Raw genomic sequence first — 19,082 nt, forward strand, 5'->3', positions numbered from 1 at the left:
GGTGAAGTGGTGAAACGGGAAAAGCGGAAAGGGGACAATAGGCTGGCAATATTTTGTGGCAATGAGGGAAACCTTTTAACTGTTTCAGCCGTTATTAAATGGGGTGCCATTAAATTTTAATGATCTCTTTCACTTTTGATCTAGTGGCATCACCGCATCATAATGCAGTTCTGTGCTGACTGCCAAATATTTGCTATTTTGCTAACAGGCTAAATTAAAAACGGTGAAAACGGTAAACGTTACGCGTGTTACCATGTCGTCAGTCAGAGAACGTACTGGCTTGTCTTCTGCTCTGATGACCCGGGCCAAGACTTCCTCTTCCATCTGGCAGTCATTGTTTGAGATACATTTTTAAAACTAATTAAAAACAAAATTGGCATTAGATGATAGCTGGTGGTTTGGAGGCTGCATTTTCAAAAATGCAGTCTCTCTTGTGCCTTTCATTGGGACCGTTTACCTGCATGCAAACAAAGCCTGCTCGAAAGCGACTGTTTGTGTTCCAACTAGTGTTACAAACGGAAACCAGAAGGCTTCCCGCTCCACTTCCCAAAAGATTCTGCATATTCATATAAGTAAAAAGCAAAGGTTAAAATAAAATGAGCAGATATTTGTTTATAAATATCGCCATGTTATTAACGCTGAGCTCAAAGCACCTCCACGCCTCCCCTCCCACCTTCAGATGCTTTTCCACCATCCAACAAGCCGCACTGAGTGAATACACTGACAGCTCTGCTTTTATTTAAAGTCTAAAGCTATCATTTATGTTATATTTCTATCTTACTGCAAATTAAAGGCCTTCAATGGAATGAATAAAAAAACTTGAAAATTAACATATAAGCAAAAAAAGGTCAAAAGGAAGATGTTTTTTTTTAAACTGAGGGATCCCCCTGCTGCAGAGGCTTACATCAATAAATGCAGTAAAAGTCTATCTTTTGTCCAATTTGATGGGAAAACCACCCTCCTACTGTTCATCACCGCTTTACTGCTGTCGTACTTGAGTCCCAACATTGATGACTCATGACACATCTCACTCGACTACAGATGAGTCAGTCTTGGACTTGACAAGTTGTGATGCAACTTAGACAGAATGATAGTGACTTGGATGTTAATAGCGCACGCTTTAAGCCTCAATTTCTGACTGCAGCAATATACATATGTAATTTCAGCAGCACAAACCACTGACTGGAGGCATGAACCAGGAGGCAGATTTAGAGATGACGACTTCAATTCTTTGATCCGTTTTTCTAAAAGGAGGAGAAACATAAATCCTGTGACCCTGTGAGCCTCACCAGCTCCCTCGCAGGTTTTCTATACCAACCCTGAATCAGCTGTATCATCGATATCAAAGATACTGGAACCAGTTCATTTCAGAGACCAGTTGACGAATGTCACCAATGACAGAGAAATAGATCTGCAAATATGCAGGATTCATCATCAGCACAGCATAAAAACACATTAAGAATGCATTAATGTAGCAATCTCTATGAACCTTTTAATTCTTAAGAGACTGATCAATGAGGAAGCATTTGTTCATTGATAAGCAAACAGTCGCACCTATGGAACAAATGAGTTAGCAGCCAATATTGGACAGATCATCTGAATAATTCTGGTTGAGGATGATTGTGGTGCAGCTATAATCACTAAAAAACAAAGAAAAACCAAAGTAAAGGTAGTTTTAAGCCTGAATACAAACTAATGTCCAAAGTCAGGTGGTGAACAAGATCTCTCTGGATCTGAGTATTAATAAAAATCAACAGTTTTCACATACAGTTGCTGTCACGTGCCTCTTGTCCCAATCAGGCTAAATAATCTAAACTTTAAGGCAAATTCAAGAAAACGGTGAATGAATGAGCTGTGCTGAAATAAATGTATTAGTGCAAACTTACTGGCTCCAGTCTCCACTGGTAGTTTTGAAAATAAATTTCAAGATCAGCTCTGATTCACATTTCTAGCTCCTCTGGATGAAAATTCCCCATGTTGAATTATATTGGCGATGGCTTTTTTTTTTTTTTAGCTCTTAGCGAGGAATACTGGGAGCTTTTTCTGAGACTGAAAATAAGAAATCTGTGGTTAGAGTCGGAGTCTCTTTAAGGTATTTTCTGACACAGACCCCCGATCACAACTCTGTCGGTTCTTCTCTTCTCCTCATTGTTGTTGCTCATGCACAGACTACAGCCTCGCAGGAGAATGGACAACCCCGGCTGTTGCCGCTCCTTCTGCCAGACCCAAAATAGAAGCGGGAATGCAAGCCAAAAACAACCTTGTATTTGTGTTTGACGATTGGCCTTTTCAGAGGAGATCCATTTTTGCAGCATCTCAACGGGCCTCTCTATACCTGATGCACTGTGTTAACAACCCCGTATCTCCAAAAACAGTATGTGCCCCCCTCCTCGTCTCCCTCCCCTCCCTCCGTAAGGCTTTGGGGCCTTTTGCTGACTGCGAGTGGCCTTTGTGATTCGAATCAGGATAAAAGCATCTACTGAATAAATGCACACAGATAGCAGGATAAGAGGAGGAACACAAAGGCAGAGGAGGAGGGCATTCTTGGAGAAGTGCTGCCCTGTGCACAAGCAAACTGTAGGCTGTTCATTTGTGTCAGCACTCAAGGTTTGTGTACATTTTGTTTGTGTGCATGTCTTGCGCTTGTCTCGGTGTACGCTCCCGGTGTTTTAAGGGATTTTAAGGGTTGTGAAAGTGCACGCGTTGGCCAGGCAAAGCCAGTGACTCAGAGCGGTAGCTGTAGCTGGCTTACTTTCGGGTCAGTTAGCAGCAGCAAGTGTGTCTGAGGAGGCATGTTATAAAATGTGCCCGTCTGCGGCAGTCTCACTACGCTACTCGAGGAGAGCAAAGGAGAGAGGAGAGGAAGTGTGGTTAAAAGCTAACTGGGGCATCAGTGGGTTATTTCACATGAATAATGACGTTTCAGAATCTTACTTTCTCTGGCTTCCGGCCATAACGCTATCGCCTAAATCAACAGACTTGACTATGGAAAACGTGATTCATGTTGTTAGCAGCAGCTCGTATTTGGCTCAATAATCGGATTAAGTGGTGAAGTTCGGTGTTCAGCTCAGATCTTGGCTTCCGAGTCTGCGCTGCTGTTACCCAAGCTGCAAACAGCTGGAGAAACGTTTTACAACATGCCTGTGGCATACCGATGAGCCAGGAGACACCCTCTTGTTAAATTATTCCATCCAACATCAACCCCTCCTCCATCAGTTCCCCCCTCCTCCCTTCCCTCGCTCTTCCTCTCTGCTGCTGTTCTCCCTTTCCTCCCACTCTCTCTGCTGTGCGCTTCACTTCTTTACGCTTCATAAAATCCAGACGGGACCCTCGCATACGTCCCGCCCCCACACATGTCAATCAAGCTCATTTGCCTCATAGCAACAGGATATCAGAGCAATCCAGGCTCCTCCTTCCATTCTCTCCTCCATCTCCTTATAGGGTAACATGTGTGCTTGTCAAACAAACCCCTCCTAATCCACCCCCATCCTTTTCCTTGTAGGGTCTCCCCTTCCTCGCACGCCATTTCTGGGAGACTCCCCAGCCTCATACATGTGCACAGGAACATGCATTCGCGCGTGCACGCATGCACACACACACACAACCCCGACTTTCCCCTGTCATCTCCTCAGTAGCTGCATAAACGGTCCGTTCAGCACCACTGCGGCATTTTATGAAAGATAAACACCCGAAAACAAAAAGGATGATGACATTATTTGTTCACATTTATTCCACATTAGAATCCACACGCCATCGAGACAAACACACAGGCAGGTGAGCATACAAACCTGCAGACAGATATGTATTTACCCAACATGAATACGCCTCTTTCAATACATTAGACATGACCCTGAAACTAGTTTGTCCTGTTTGACGCTCAGAGAGGGCTCTGCACTAATCGCCTGGTTGTCCAGTGTGGTTTAAAAACATACGCAAGCCAGCTGTAGGACAGTGTTGTCACTGTCAACTGCACCGCCTAAAGAGTCAGGAAGGGCAACCCCTGTCTTTTCCTTTTTTTTTGTTAAAGCTGCACTGATGCCTCACGCTGAGCACTTTTAGAGCAGTTAAGGGAAGCACACAGCTGGAGGAGGAGGAGGCCCGCTCAAGATTTACCCCCGTCCAGAAAGGTGTTTACATCACAAAAGGTTTCCCATCAACATTTTCCTCATGCCTCGAACCACCTAACAATCAGCGCAAAATGAGTGACTCATCCAAGTTGCCACGGCAACACGGTTCATCGGGATCAGTTAACGACCACCATTGTTACCCCTGCAAAGAATCAATAACAAGATTTGGGAGGTGGAGGCGTGCGAGTGTGTGGGGGGGGTGAATCCTCACGACCCGTTTACAGTTTGTGCAAGCGTGGCAGGCTGCGCATAGCTTTTGCAGCAGGTAGGCGTCTCTCCCTTGCCTCAGGGCACACGCTTAGGTGGGGCTTGAGAAAATATTTCTTCTGCACCCGATCTGCCGCTCTCAACTCTCTCGCAGGAGAAAGAGCCGAAATTTTTTTTAATATATTTAATTATATAAAATTAGCAAAAGCAGAGCCATCAAGGAGCTGATAAATTACCCCCGCTGTAAACAAACTCGGAACACTCACATATGGACATAACTGCAAAGTCAGCTTTACACACTGAAATTGCGTCACTGAGCAAACTAGCCGCCTCTAGTTGACCTACAATATGTGATTTCCATACTGCTCGCCCGTGTCTGTTCTGCTCCCTCACCTATGAGCTTCCTTGACTGCGGTGGGGAAGCGTGGGGTGTCCCATCACCCTAAAAAAATTAAAAAAAAATCTTCTCCTCATGCTCCCATTCCTTGTCTCCCTCTCTCCCTTCAAACCCCATCCCCCTCTCTTCCAGGGGCTCTTAAAGGAAAACATTGAGATAACAGCTGCCAGGGCCCCGGGGAGAGCGAGAGAAGGGAGAAAAGAGGTCAAACAGTAAAGAGAGCAGGAATCCAAGGTACAGCTGAAAGAGAAGCACACACACACTCATACTGACTCACACCAATTGAAATGTAATGATATGAACATGACACTTCATGCACCAACTTTGCAGCCCACTGTGTGCTCGAGCTTGTGTGTGTGTTTGCGAAATGTGTGACACAGAAATTACAGTGAGGAGGTGTTGTTAGCTGAATAGATGCAGAAGGGAGGACGAGAGAGAAAGAACGAGCAATAAAAAAAAGGAAAAGGAAAAAAAAACACAAGGGCAGGGACAACTGTTCTGTGGACACCTGTCCCTTTCGCTCACAGGCTGGAGCGATGTACAGAGACAGCTGCAGGGCCAATAAAGAAGAAAGAGTTTTTCACTTACCTCTCCTCCCCCCCCTCCAATTCCCTCTGTTTCCACTCTCCCGCTTCAGATATATCGAAATAGTTGACTAGCAGAAACAGCGCTACTGAACCGCTACATCCAGCTGACACGCTGTACTGTATGCTCACATAAGATTCTCCTGACCATACATAATACATGGCAGAGCGCAGTTTCTGGCAGTGGCAGCCCTTGATGTTCAAACTGCGTGCACTTCTAGCTCTTGGCAGGGTTGGGGGGGGGAACAGATGCCACAATAACAGCGTACAATAACACGCTGCCGCTCGTGCGGCTCGGCATAACGAATCATAATTGTGGAGATACGATCTCCAGCCTGTATCTCGCTGTCATCAACGCCTGCTACACTACTTCCAGTGTTTATATCCCACTCGTAGCAAGTAGCTGCCGAGTCCTGACAAGAGCCCGAAACGCTCTCTGACTGGACCCGCTCTAGCGATCGGGTCAAGTAGACTCCTCGTCTGTTAGTAGTTAATTAACATTTAATGCTCGATGACAGCGACAGCCCGCTCTGATGCCGTTCCGTGTACGGCCGAGCCCGAGCGCCGACGGAGAGATGCAGCGGCCGTGCACGCAGGCGGAGGAGGATATGAAAAGATACAGGGATAAACACTCACCGACAGCACGTTAGGATAGTACAGTCCCATCATCGTATTCTGTGCAACAACTCAAACTGTCGTCGCTCCTCTCTCCTCTCTCTCCTTTCCTCTTCTCACGCTGCCTCGCTTTCTCTCCCTCGCCGAGCCTGTGTCACCTCACCAGCTCAGTCTCTCTTGTCTGTCTCACAGATTCAAAATCTCCCTCTCTCTGCCCCCGCTCGCTCTGTCTGCCCTGCCAATCCCCTCCCCACCTCCTCCTCCTCCTCCTCCTCTGCTGGCTTCTGTCCCTGTCACTCTCCCTCACTTGCTTACTTGCTTGCTTTTCTTTTCTTTCAACCCCCCCTTCCCCTCTATCTCTCTCTCTCTCTCTCTCTCTCTCTCTCCCCGACTCCCACTCAGTCTTTTCTTTCCCTCTCCCACTCGCTCCTTTGCTTTCCCTCTACCCCCAGCCTTCTGTTTTGCTGCTGTGCCCTTGCCTGCTCATCTCTTCTGTCTCTTCTCCGGTCCTCCTCCTCTCCTCCTATCTCACCCAGATAGCCTGACGCCTCCCCCTTCCTACTTCTCTGCCTCTGTCACACCTGCAAACTTTCCCCTCCCCTCTGCTTTCCTCTCATGTCGCAGTCCTCCTCTCCTCTTCTCTCCTCACTCTCTCTCTCCTTCTGTTCTCTTTCTCCATGTAGGTGAGTTAACTGGGGCTGCTGGCACCACTGGGAGAGAGCAATAGACGACTTTTCTTCTCTCTCTCTCTCTCTCTCTCTCCCCCTCTCTCTCAGACACGCACCTTGTTACGCAAATGAGCCGGTAATTTTACACATCAGTCATTTTTTTTCTGCAAAAGTCACGACTGCAACGATACTAGGTCATACCGAGCAGCGTTTTTCATAACACCGCCAACATGGCCCAAGTCTGGCTGTTATCACATTCAACTTAAAGCTGTGTCGGACGATATTTCTATAAAAACAAGGAGGATGAAGCCACGGCGGTGTAAGCTCTGCAGCTCCCCTTAGGTTTACAGAGCATTTTAGCATCTTTTAGATCATTGTTTTGGCTTCGCGCTCGCTGCATTTTTAAAAATATGTTTCAACCTGGTTTCAAACATCAAAAAGCTCCCAAACCCCCACGGTAATCCGCGTCCAGCAGAGAGCTAAAGATAGCATCATTACAGCCGGTAAACATATTGAAGCATTTAGCAGATTTTTCTCAGAATAAGACGACACCACTGGGGGCACCAAACACCAAACATGCCCTGAGCAGGAAGGCTCATCAAAGATGCAAGAAAAGATGCCAGCACCAGCCGAACAAATCGCCGTCGTTTCTTGAATAACGACCATCGACTACGCGAGTAATGAAGTGGCATTAATCTTCAGCACAGCACAGTGCACGTGAATCCTTTGCTCAAACGCAGAACTCCAGCACAGGTTTGCGCACCGGGTGACAAATACCATGCCAAGCCATTACCTGATGATTTTACTTTATAAAAAAAAAGTTTGAAAACTACTTCAATAGACAGATAAAGCCTGCCAAGTTTCATACTCCATCTGCAAAGAGCTTGTCTTCCCCTTCACACTTGGGGCTTCTGCTACTCTCCAGGCTCTTCCTTCCAGGAGCCTTTGATCACATCATTCTCACACTGCTGCTGACAGTTTAGCACCTCAGTGTTGTGGAAGCCTCCGCTGCCCGGCATTGTTTTCTTCCTCTCTGTCATTTTTCCCCCCCTCCTGGTCAGAGGCCAAATCACACCTCCAAGCCCCCAAGCAGTCCTTGAATGACTTCTTTCGATCCCAACAAGAGGCTGTTCACACAAGCCGAAACTTTAAAATATCATCACTTGGAAAGCAAAGATTAAGAGTGAAATCAAAACTGTCTGTTTGACTTCCAGGCTTCTGCAATACCCACTTAGCAGTACTAAAAAAAAAGCCCATTCTCATACTGGGGCAAATAAAAGCATTCAAGTGAAGAGAGATAAAGTGCAGATAAGCAGCCGGAGGTTGCCGGGCACCACGGAGTGCGAGGGATGAGGAGATTACGGGCAGAACATGAGAGGATGAGTGGATGAACGGAGGATGATCTAAGGATTAACCACATAAACTGAGCAGTCTAATAACACAATCAGCAGGCTAATACAAAGATGGGCAAACATGCTGTAGTCTTACACGCACACACACATAAACACAAACAAGATGCAGTGCAGTCAAGCCTTTTTTTGTGAGTGCGTGTTTGTGGGCAGAAAACTATAACATCAGCATGTTTGAAGGTGCTAAAAGAGAAAGAACAAGTTGGATTTGCCATCTGAAAGATGATTACTAAGTGTGCATTATTGGGAACAGAAAGGAAAGTGGGTGGAGGGTAATACTGGAGGGTTGTGGAGGCGTGTCTTTTACTACACGACTGCTAATTTATAATCTACACCCCCACCTTGTGGTTTGAAGAGCTACACTGAGCCATATTAATGTTATCTGAATACTGTATAAATGGAAGGAGTGGAATGAGGCCACATTACACAACGTGGATTTTGGCACATGTTTTTCCTCTTACCTGACTATGAGACGGGTATCCGTGATAGCTGAGCGTCAAGGGGTCGTTGTTCTGAAAGAGAGGAGCAGATTTTTCGGAAACATGGTCAGAAATTTGTAAAGAAAAAGGACAAGTCGCTTAAAAAACATTTTCATTGCACGGCTGAAAAGCCCTTTCAGTCATTGTTATTCACTCAGACTTTTTTCCTTCTGTTTTTATGCCCACTAAGCTGTTGCCTCCATATTTGACTTTACAGCTGCGTGCCGTTTCTGACTCCTAATCAAATTAACTCTGTTCTGTGACACACTCCTGCTATCTCCCAAGTCAGTCTCCTCCAGAGTTTTCCACCCAGTGGATCTTTTGTCTGCTTGTAAAGCCGTGATAACGGGGGCGAGTGAGATCATGCGAGCAGTAGATGAAAGACGGGAGAGAAAGAATGAGTGTCACCGCGGCTCTTAAATCATAAATAGGTCAGGAGTGTCAGCGAGCATGAAGCCCATCGGTGTGAAATGCGATCATGAGCCCTGATGCAATCTCCAACACATCCCTCTCAATGTTCTGGCTGTGCAAAGCAGCGGCGGATACATCAAACATCTGGTGAGTAATTACAGTAAAACAAGATGCAGAGGAGACAAAAAAATAATTTGTTTATGGCCAAATATTAAACATAAATCATTCCTCTACTCCCTAAAATAGTTTGTAACTCACTTTATTCACTCTCATAATACCGTGTTCCAGCTTTTATGCTAATGTATTCCATTAAATGGAGGCGCTTTTCACAGCAATTACAACACACTTTGAAGGGGAAAAAAAAAACAGATTTGCCTGTCTCTGACTTCATATCACTAGATTAGAAAACAACCCAGCTTCTCCCTCCTCCCTCTGTCCTTCCCCCTCTGATCTTCCTTTCATCTGGAACCAATGTCCCTCGTCTGCTCTGTACCCAGGGGGAACACTTTGCTCTGTGCGCTTCACAGCTTGAGTTCGCCTGATTAATACTGTAGCCATCTAACTCTGGACCCCATGGGGCCGTTTCACTAAAACTAAGCACAACATTTCCAAATGTAAGAGGCTCGGTTGAGAAGGAGGGAGCAGGAAGCGTCTTCGTGATTGAAAAATGCAGCTTGCGCGAGTCTATCTCAGAGCCAAAAATGTACTTAGTGAACTGGCTTTGGGAGGTAGAAGCTCTAAATAATGAATCACCTCTTAGAGGCTTGAATAACATGAATAAAGTATGAACCTTACTTTACGGTGAGGCCAAACTCTAAACACAAAAAAAAACCCGCTGAAGGTATGGGGACGGAACGAGATTCATGGAACGGGCAGGCTGCGTCACAGTGAGGGCGGCGCTCTCACAGGCAAACATCTGGAAACATCGTATGAGCAGGAAAATAGGGAAGGACTGGAAATTCAACAGGAAATGGGCAGCAAAGAAAAAAAGGGGGGCGGGGGGGATGGAGGGAGCAAAGACAATGACTCATACACGAGTGGAGTCATGTGCTTAATTTCCTTAAGCAACTGAGCGGGATAAGCGGAGAGGGGGGAGGGGGGCAGTGCACTGGAGTCTGCTCGGGATGAGTGTATCTCAGTGTCACTCAACACCGCGGCCACTTTCACCGAACATGAGAAAATAAAAAACTCTGTACTTCAGGTAGTCAATAAAGGCGCGCTGACTCGTTCCGGGGATGGTGATGGTAATGACTTTTTTTTTTTCTGGGGAGGGGGTGGGGGGCTAAAACAACAGAAGAAACTGCAGGGAAAGACCGGGTGAGCAATCACGAGAAAGTAGCAAAATGACCTGAAGTCAACAGATGGCAAAGATGGGGAGGAGGGGGAGGAGAGGGGAGAGAGACCAGCTTGCAGGAGGTGGAGGGGAGACGGGAGCAGTCCTGTAATAATTAAATCTGAAAGGAAGCACAGGATGAGAGGCTCAGTTACCTCCAGGTTTCTCCTTCACTCAGCAGAAGTATCCCACTGTACACATGAACCCTGATACCCCTTTTCAAAATAAAAAAAAATACAGGTGGGGTAGGTGTGTGTGTGATTGTTTAGCATGTGTGGGATGTCTAATTTGGTCACAAGACTCGTGTCTATTCCTATCGCGCCTTGGGACCGCTGCTGTTCTGATGAGGAGGAAGAAAATAGGAACTACATTTCACTACTCCGAGAGTCATCCTACCTAACTCCAAAGCAGGGCACTGCATACACTCGAGAGGATGTGAATCCACTTCTTCCACAAAGCACTTATGTGCTAAGCCTCCAAACTGTTGGCCAGATGATCTAAAGTTTATTTTCCCCTCGGTATACCTCACACAGTAAACCTACACGTGCTTCTTTGAGGGCACGCTGGCTGGAATCACTGGGGGGGGGTTTGGAGGCTGCTTCGACACTACTGGCATGAAGATAATCATGAAGCAGCATCAGCTGCTGAATCACATGCTACATAATGAAACCGCTGAACACAATTGTGATTTGGATCCCCCAATTTATTTCAGATCTGATAGAGGGAGAATTAACATTTGTATGTAATTATTTACGGCACCACATAATTGCCCATAATGATTAATCTGAATTATCCCTTCATTCCAGTGAAACCAGAGACCAGTATTGGATTTTTGGAACCAATGTTGATGACATTGTGGCTGCTGGCCCCATTTTTACATTTAATATGTCAGACTTCACTCTAAAAGGCAGTTAAACTTCTAAAGTATGGGTCACTGTAAAAGGATGGAGCCTGATGGGAAGACTAAGTAGCAACAACCGGACCTATACATCATCTCAAAGGCTTTTATGTACTGTATTTAAGAAATGTTACACAAAAACTACGGAAAATCATCACATTTTTCAGCCCTATGCCCCGGGTGTAATGCTCAAACGGTTTCCCAATTAATTTACTAAGTGTACCAATAAAAAAAAAAAAATTAATCAAACTAGAGATGCACGGATCAACCAGCCAGGGAGTGGAATCAGCTGATTTCCAGCGCTCCTGGCTCTGACCGGTGACCGGCCTGTCAGCCTCACATTTGTCTGATTACAAGCTGGTCCGTTTCATGCATGCACAACACACACACACACACTGCAGGGCAGGGAAAAAGTCACACGTAAACCCACATTCACATGCCAAAATATCATTAGTGTTCAAGCTCCTTACTGTAAGCAAAGACACAAAGTTTGCCAAAGCAAACCAGAAGAGAAGCCACGGCTTACTTTGGCAAGCCTGAATAGATTTGTTCGTAGCAACAAACCTTATCGGGGTCATAAATCACCCTCACTCACCGAAAATGGACATTTTAAAGAAGCTAGCAAAGGGAAAGTGGCTAAAGCTAAAGCTATCCAGAAGTCAGAGCTAGCCACAAGCCAGCAGCCTCGGTATGAGCAAAGGATCAAAGCAGTTAGGAGGAAAAATATGGAGACAAGCAGAAAAGAGAAAAAGGTCAATTGTTTCATAAATCTGCTTCACCTGCTTTTTTTCTTTCTCTTTTGGCTAAAGTAGTATTCAGTCATTCAGGTAAAGGTGATTCAATCTTCTTCACTTTAACTAACAGGAACTGAGAGAAGACCCAGTAACAATCTGCATGTTGGATTTAAGATGTAATAACTTATTTTATTAAAGAAATTAAAGAATCACAATTTATTATCTAACACTAAACATTTTATTATTGCTGGTTAAAAGTCATTAATATTCATACTATACACTATTATATATAATGATTTATTAATAGGGGAAAAAGACCATAATGGCACAGTTTTGTGCAGTTTGCAAATAGAGATTGAAGACCAATGTTTAAATAAACATCAATATAACACTACACCCCATCCAAAGCCAGAAATCCTGGTAAATCCCCTAACTGCAGCTCAAAAGAATAACTTATTAGTACTACGGTTAAAAATCACCCCAAGATATTATATTATGCAAAACATGGGTAATACAAGACAATAATAGCTCTGTTTTGGGCAATTCTCAAACACTGAGACTGATGTCTAACTTTCAAATAAGCATGAACTGATACACTGCTACACACCATCAACACTAGAAATGCTGTAAAGTCTCCAGACTGAAGTTAATATAAGGATAAGTACACTCCAGCAACATCGAATTTCACCCCCAAAGCCGAGTCTCAAAACACCGCCGGTCTTCAACATGAATCAGTCAAGAGATTTCTCCTTGCAATTCATCACAGAAAATCAGGGGCCCAAAAACTAAACAAATATTCTCCACCGGCTGCAAGAGAACATTTTTCTTGCTGACATTTTCATACCATTTCAGTGCAGGGGCTGAGATGAAAGTACAGCAGGGTGATCCACCTACATTAACGTCCTAGTCAAGTCATTTGTCCTCAGCGCTGTCGCCCCAGGCAGGACCTTATTAGGTTAGAGAGAGCCCCGGTTCCTACGCAGAGTGACAACAAAACACGGGCCGCTCAGCAGCAGGCCAGATGGATATTGAAGCCGACAAGCTACTCTCGACAATTCCCAAAATCTGACCAGAGCTGAAGACGCAGGGTGCCGTTATGAATCCTCTGTCACCCTGAAAAATGCAGGACTTCCCCGGTGCTGCACTGGAATGCAATACAGACTGTGTGTTGTTCGGTTGGCGGGGAGAGCAGCATGCTCATTTAAAATCGGAGAAGGGCAACGGCAGAGGCAGGAAATCAGTAGCTAATTTCTCTGAACTCATACTGCTGAAAGCACTCAGCTTCTTCTTCCCTTTTTCTTTTTTTTCTTCCTTCCACTGGCTTTATTTGCCCTCGTTAGCTGAGCATTCAGTCATTCACTGCTTGCTGCACCGATTTATAAACGCACTGCTGCTCTGCTAAAACTTTGCAGCTTTGACTCAACAGAGCACTTCCTCCCACTCCACTGTGATGACATCAGAGCCTAATGAGAAAAACAGCAGTGTCAATAACCAAACGGGAAAGATCCCATTATTAGGCCGCAGCGGTATAAATTACTTTCTCTCTCTACCGCAACCACACCCCTGTTCTGCTGGCTTCACAGGTCAGAGTTCAACTCTTGCCGTGTCGTCAGCAATACAGACTTTTTAAAAAAAAAATCAAGAATGGAAAAAAAAAATAAGGAAGGGAGACAGCGTGCTTTGCAAGAGCCAGGGTACCAGATGCTGTAATATTTTCCAGTATTTACCCTCCTCCTGAAGATTAGCTTTACAGACGGCCTTCTCTGTGATTTTATAGAGGTTTCTTGGAAAGTCAAGCGTCCCGATTTAAGGAACTAAGGAAAACTGAACGTCACCCAACCCAGTTTGCTTCTGAAACCTTAATGGTGTCAGCGGGTTAGAGGAATAAAAATACGTCAGTGTTTTACATACACACACTGGGTCTGGGGGGAGGGTGGGTGATTCGCTAAGCATGTGGCACAAACCACAGTGGAAAAATGGTCTGTACAGATGAGGGTTTTTATTTTTTGTTGTTCCTAAAAGGCCAACGGTAAAAATTTACACCCAGTGGAGATTTTGGAGTAATGAAACGCAAATCTATGGATGCATTTTCTGCCTTTTACTTTTTTTAATGACATTATTTACTGGTTAATTTTTATAGTCTGCAAAATGTCAGAAAGTAAGTTTATGGTCACATTTCATGTCTTCAGACGTTCAGACCGCACATGTTTAATGAGAAAACATTTCAACATGTAAATGAATCAGAACGGTAGCAATACTGAAATGTATTGACTTTTGTATAGTATTTTTTTTCCTCTCTTATTTTCTTTACTAAATGTACCTGTATATTGTTTACATGTTTGAAATAAATTAACAAACAAACAAACAAAACATAGAAAAGTGGTGAAACTGCACGTATAGAATGTATGAATAATAAACTTAAGCTTTTTTCTTATTTTCTGTCATACGTACAGTGTCACAGTGGTGTGCTATCACATTTAACACTCAAAATTTCTAATAGTGAAGTTCGGTGCTCCAGTTTCAGGCTTTTTTTTTTTACGTTTGGGTCTGTGTGATGTCAATGACAGGGGATATATCTCTAAAACTGCCATCTCAGCTCTTGCTGTGAGAGTATAGAAGCTCCGCCCACTTTTTATTTAAGAGGGGCAGCCAATCCAGTCTAAAAGAAATGTGACCTTAAATGCAGAGGAATTAAACCAGCTCGATTCAGAGGATGAAGTGACGAGCTAGACAAAGGCCCAAAGAAGGATTATTTTAGGACACTTAATGTGGAGTTGGAAATGAATCTAACGGCTGCCCTTTGATTGTTTGATTTCATCAGACCTGCAATGACAGCATTAGAAGAGAAATTATAAAAATATAGGGCTGGAAGATGTTTTTTAATTACTCGTTAGTGCACTAATAGGAGCTCTACACAATGGACTACACTATATAAGCTTCATCTGGTTTTCACCAATATCTGTGTGACGGCATCCCATAAAATCCTGGGCCTTAAATAAGGATCTCAGGGATCAGTGCGGTTATAATGCCCCCTCCAGTTTGAGATGTGATCCCATTAGCTGGAAACAAAGCCTCTTTGCTGCCAGTGATAGGGCAAATCTGTTCCTGCACCATCTAGGGGAGGAGGGGGTTCTCCTACTCTAATTTCCGGACTGTCCAGCCAGTTCACGTTCAATACGTTTTAGGGGCTGAAGCTATTGATCCGTGCTCTTCTCTCCCACTCACACACACACACACTCTTCCCTGCACATCTGTTTTTAAGTGCATTACATTTCTAGCCGTGTCTGTCAGCACTCCCTCGACTGACAGCAGGACGACGTTAAAGCCAGCCATTTAGTTTTCCAAACTGGAGCAAACAAGCCACTTCACCTCCATTACTGGAGCTTTCAGCGATGGAGAAATAGCTTTCTGTCTTCCACTGGAGTACTTCACCCTACATAATCCACTTTAATGATATCCAGAGCATCTTCGGGCCCTCATGTGACGCTCTATTAATAACAATATTTGACCATTTTGGGATCAATGAGGGAAAGGGGGGAAAAAACCAACAACAACAAACTGATTATGCTGACTGCTAGTCCACTTTAGCAGTGGTGTTCATAAAAGCAGGGGTGTTGGGATCCAGGCAATTGGACTGATGAGTTTTAAGCTCCTTGGTAAAATGATCATTGTTTACTCTAGATAGCCTGCAGTCTGCTGCCCCCCCCAAAAAAGATCAAACAGTCAGATATGGACACTGACTCATTGTAAAGCAAACGTTGTCCACACTTATGCCACACAGGAATGTTTTCTTTCCTGTTTGGTGTAGTAAAAGGCTGGATGTGTTTACGTTCTTCACCCTCAGCCGGGGCTGTCTGGGTTTTCATACACCAAAAGATGTTCTTTGGAGAGTTTTTAGAATAACTAATCAGTTAGCTATGAACCAGGCCAATATAAACCGGATTACTGCTATTCCCCTTTAAATTAACTGTCTGAGCTTCGCCGTAGCATCTATAACAGTCCAGTTAACGCAGTGAGTTACTTTGTTACTAATCCAGCACCATCTTCAAACAGCATGTAGAGTCATCTACAGCTGTGGTGGCATTTCCTGCACAGCTGGTAATGGGCTGAGCAGTCACAGGCCTGTGTGCTGGGCCCTCCGCTACAGCTCTAAACTATCCGCAACTATCACGCTGATCACGCATCTGAAACACCGGTAAATCGTGAGATTACATTAACAGCATAGGCCAAATTATTAAGAGAAACCTGGCCTTGCACCACGATTGCGTTTACCCGTCTTTGCCTTATTGTATTAGGAAAAAGAAGAAAAAAAACAAAACAAAAAACAATCCTCTCTGTACCTGACCAACCTCGCCCATTCCTCCTGTGCCGTCGATGCGGGGACGCTTGCACTCAGCGCCGGTCGAGTCCACCAGAGCCGCCGCTGTCTGTCCGTCGGGCTCCGGGTCTCCTCGCTTCATGCCGCGAACAGCTGCAGGAGCGCCACCGGGGTTGGGATGCACCCCGGCCATGGGGTCCAGCTCTCTATCCCGGTCTATGAGACCCCGGGATACAGGCAGCATGATGGATGCAACGTCGGTCGACATTAACATTTAAAAATCTTCTTTTGTTTCCTCTCTTCAGCTAAACGGGGGGTAAAATAACCTAATCTAGTGCACCTCTGTGCTTAAATCGGCGGAGGGATTAAAACAGTCTTTTAATAATCCAAGTAGCTTTCACTGTATTTTGGGCCTTTGTATGATTCCCCCCCAGTGAGTTGATGTATCTGGAAATGTTTTGGCTGCCTGGCTTAAAAAATGTCACTTGAAAAAAAAATATATATATATATAAAAGGAAATCTCACACAAGCACCGTTTTCCCTGTTATTTCATAACAGAGCCCCCTGCAATGCGAGCAGCTCTGTCGGGCTAATTTGCAGCTGTGTAGCCCCTGTCTGCAGACCGTGTATGTATTTACTGCGGGGCTGCCTAAGAGGCCTACGTTATTTCAGATCATAACAAGCCAATTAAACAAACACCGATCAAAACAATGGCTCCTGAGCTTAGCCTACCGCCTAGTTTCCATTTGCTCCCCCCTCTCTTTCTCTCTCTTTTTTTAACCCCACTCCAGGAGAGCCGTGTGTGTTTTTTTAAGAGCACAACATCAATACCCTACCGCAACCTCAAGATGAAAAAAACCCTCAACATGTCTTCCCGGTCGCCCTTTTTCCTCCCTGTTAGCCACAGACTTTTACCACAGAGCAGAGGTTCACTGAAAGTCAATCCTCCTCAGGAGCTCTCTCTTCCCATGTTAGTCCGCAAGTCTGCGCTTAAAGAAAAGACGGCTTCTTCCCTCCCCCCAAAAAAACAAAAACAATAAAGCCAACCAACCAACCGAAGGACGGACAGACGGACGGACGGACGCCGGGGCTGCAGCGTTTCCTTCTCCCTCTCTTTCTCTCGCTTATTATTTTCTTTCCGCTCTCCGCTTTCCCGGTGTGTTCATGTAGCGTGTGTGTTACAGAAAGGAAACTGTCCTCCCTCCCTCCTTCCTCCCTCCTCCTCCTCCTACTCTCTTGGTGTAGTCATTCCCCTCCTCCTATCTTCCGCTCTTGCCTTTGAACGCAGAGCCAGGCAGCCATGCAGCCTACAAAATACACGCAGTGTGCCGCAGTGCTTCCATACATTTCACCGAGGGGGAGGTGTATGAATGTACGTGTGTGTGTGAGAGAGAGAGAGAGAGAAGAGGCGACATGCACTACAATCCAACCCCTCTCCCCCAAAAAACAAAACCGTAACTGTAAGCTGCTTTTCCTCTTCACATTTTTGTTTGTGCGCAGTTCTTCAAAATAAAAGTTTTTGCTCTTTAATGTTGGCCACATTACATGGCTGAATATTGAAAGGGGGTGGGCTGCTCGGGAAGATTTCATGCCTAACTCATTACACAACCGATACGCAGGCCAAGGTCTTCACACAAGCCCAGCTGTGAGTCATGCAGCATGGAGTACCTTATGTTCCTCTGGCATTTTTATTGCTTGGATGACACCCAGTGGTCAAAGGGTACCATGGGAAAGGAGCACTTCAAAGGGGAACTGTTGTAGCGATTTAAAATACAAACAAGAGCAGACTTGCAGAGGTTTATTACATGTGTTGGTTCAGCACAATCTCGACTCGCTTGACCTGAACAGTCCCAGTTTAATTTATTTTGGAAAAAAAACCTTTTGCAGGTGCCATGACTCCTCCCCCTCTCCCTTGCAAACATTCTCGTTTCCCCTCCCCTACTGTGATAACTGGATATTTCGCGATATACACTTATAATCACGGTTGATTGAGTGACTTCTGCACAATAAAGTCTCAATTGCACATTACCGCAATGCACAGGTTTAGCATTTTAATCATTAAGAATATGCAACGGTTGTTTTTGACCTCATGCTTTATAGCCTTTATGCCACACAGACAGCTGCAGCCTTACATTTATCAATCATTAACACGTGGATTCTGAGTTACAGTTTCTATGTGATGTGCACAAATAATAAAATTCAAGCTTAATAGTAAAGTAGACAACTGCCCAAGGACACCAAGAGCCAGGGGTTTACTGTGAGATGCAACATATTGGACCTAAAAGGGCCCTTTAGGTGATCTGTGCCTTATTGAATAAACTTGAAGCTCAGTCCTTATTAGTGGGGCGACAGCGGAGCGTCTGTGGCTCAGGTGGTAATGGTGGATTGATCCACAGCTCCTCTAGTCTGCATATCAGTGTATATCTGAGCAGGTTACTGAACCGAGCTGGTCCTAATGCATCTATCGGCACATGTGTGAACGCGAGACAAAGTGCTTAGACCAGGGATGTCAAACTCCTTTTACATTGCAGGCTAATCTTATGTGGGTCAGGCCAGTGAAACGCCCCGTTCTTTTAGTGTACAGAAACTAAAATATACAATCTCCAAGATATTTTATTATAAGGAAAATAATTGAAGTTAACAGGATGTCTCAGTTTTTCCCTACATGATAAAGAAATGCAGCTGTAGTAGAAGAAAGAAATCTGTCAGCAGAACTCTAAGATTGAAGTTGTATGTAAATGTACTAAACTCAAGAAATTATCAGGGTGTAGGGAAGGCCCGCATCAATAGGAAAAAAAACAAAAACAAAAAACAACCTGTAGTACTTTGTCCAAAATCGAGGTCCACCACCACATTCTCCAAAGTTGTCCAGTGGGCCAGATTGGAGGCTTTGCCAGTCCAA

The 19,082-nt window shown here is 44.7% G+C and overlaps 1 protein-coding gene across 5 annotated transcripts in view; it reads right to left on the reverse strand.

The window, feature by feature from the left end:
• The window catches only part of rbfox2 (RNA binding fox-1 homolog 2), a 40,386-nt gene extending 22,977 nt beyond the window's left edge, over nt 1-17,409 (reverse strand). The window contains exons 1-2 of one of the 5 annotated variants that reach the window (XR_003220398.1): nt 16,212-17,409; nt 8,469-8,519 (exon numbers count right to left, since the gene is read on the reverse strand). The gene's annotated coding sequence lies outside the window, so the exon portion shown is untranslated. Of the gene's footprint in view, nt 1-5,951; nt 6,688-8,468; nt 8,520-16,202 lie in introns of those variants that run through there. The other 4 variants (XR_003220396.1, XR_003220397.1, XR_003220399.1 and 1 more) reach the window with 4 other exon arrangements.
• Nucleotides 17,410-19,082: the final 1,673 nt, after the last annotated feature.

Source organism: Oreochromis niloticus, linkage group LG6 (assembly GCF_001858045.2).
Source record: "Oreochromis niloticus isolate F11D_XX linkage group LG6, O_niloticus_UMD_NMBU, whole genome shotgun sequence".
NCBI lineage: Eukaryota > Metazoa > Chordata > Actinopteri > Cichliformes > Cichlidae > Oreochromis > Oreochromis niloticus.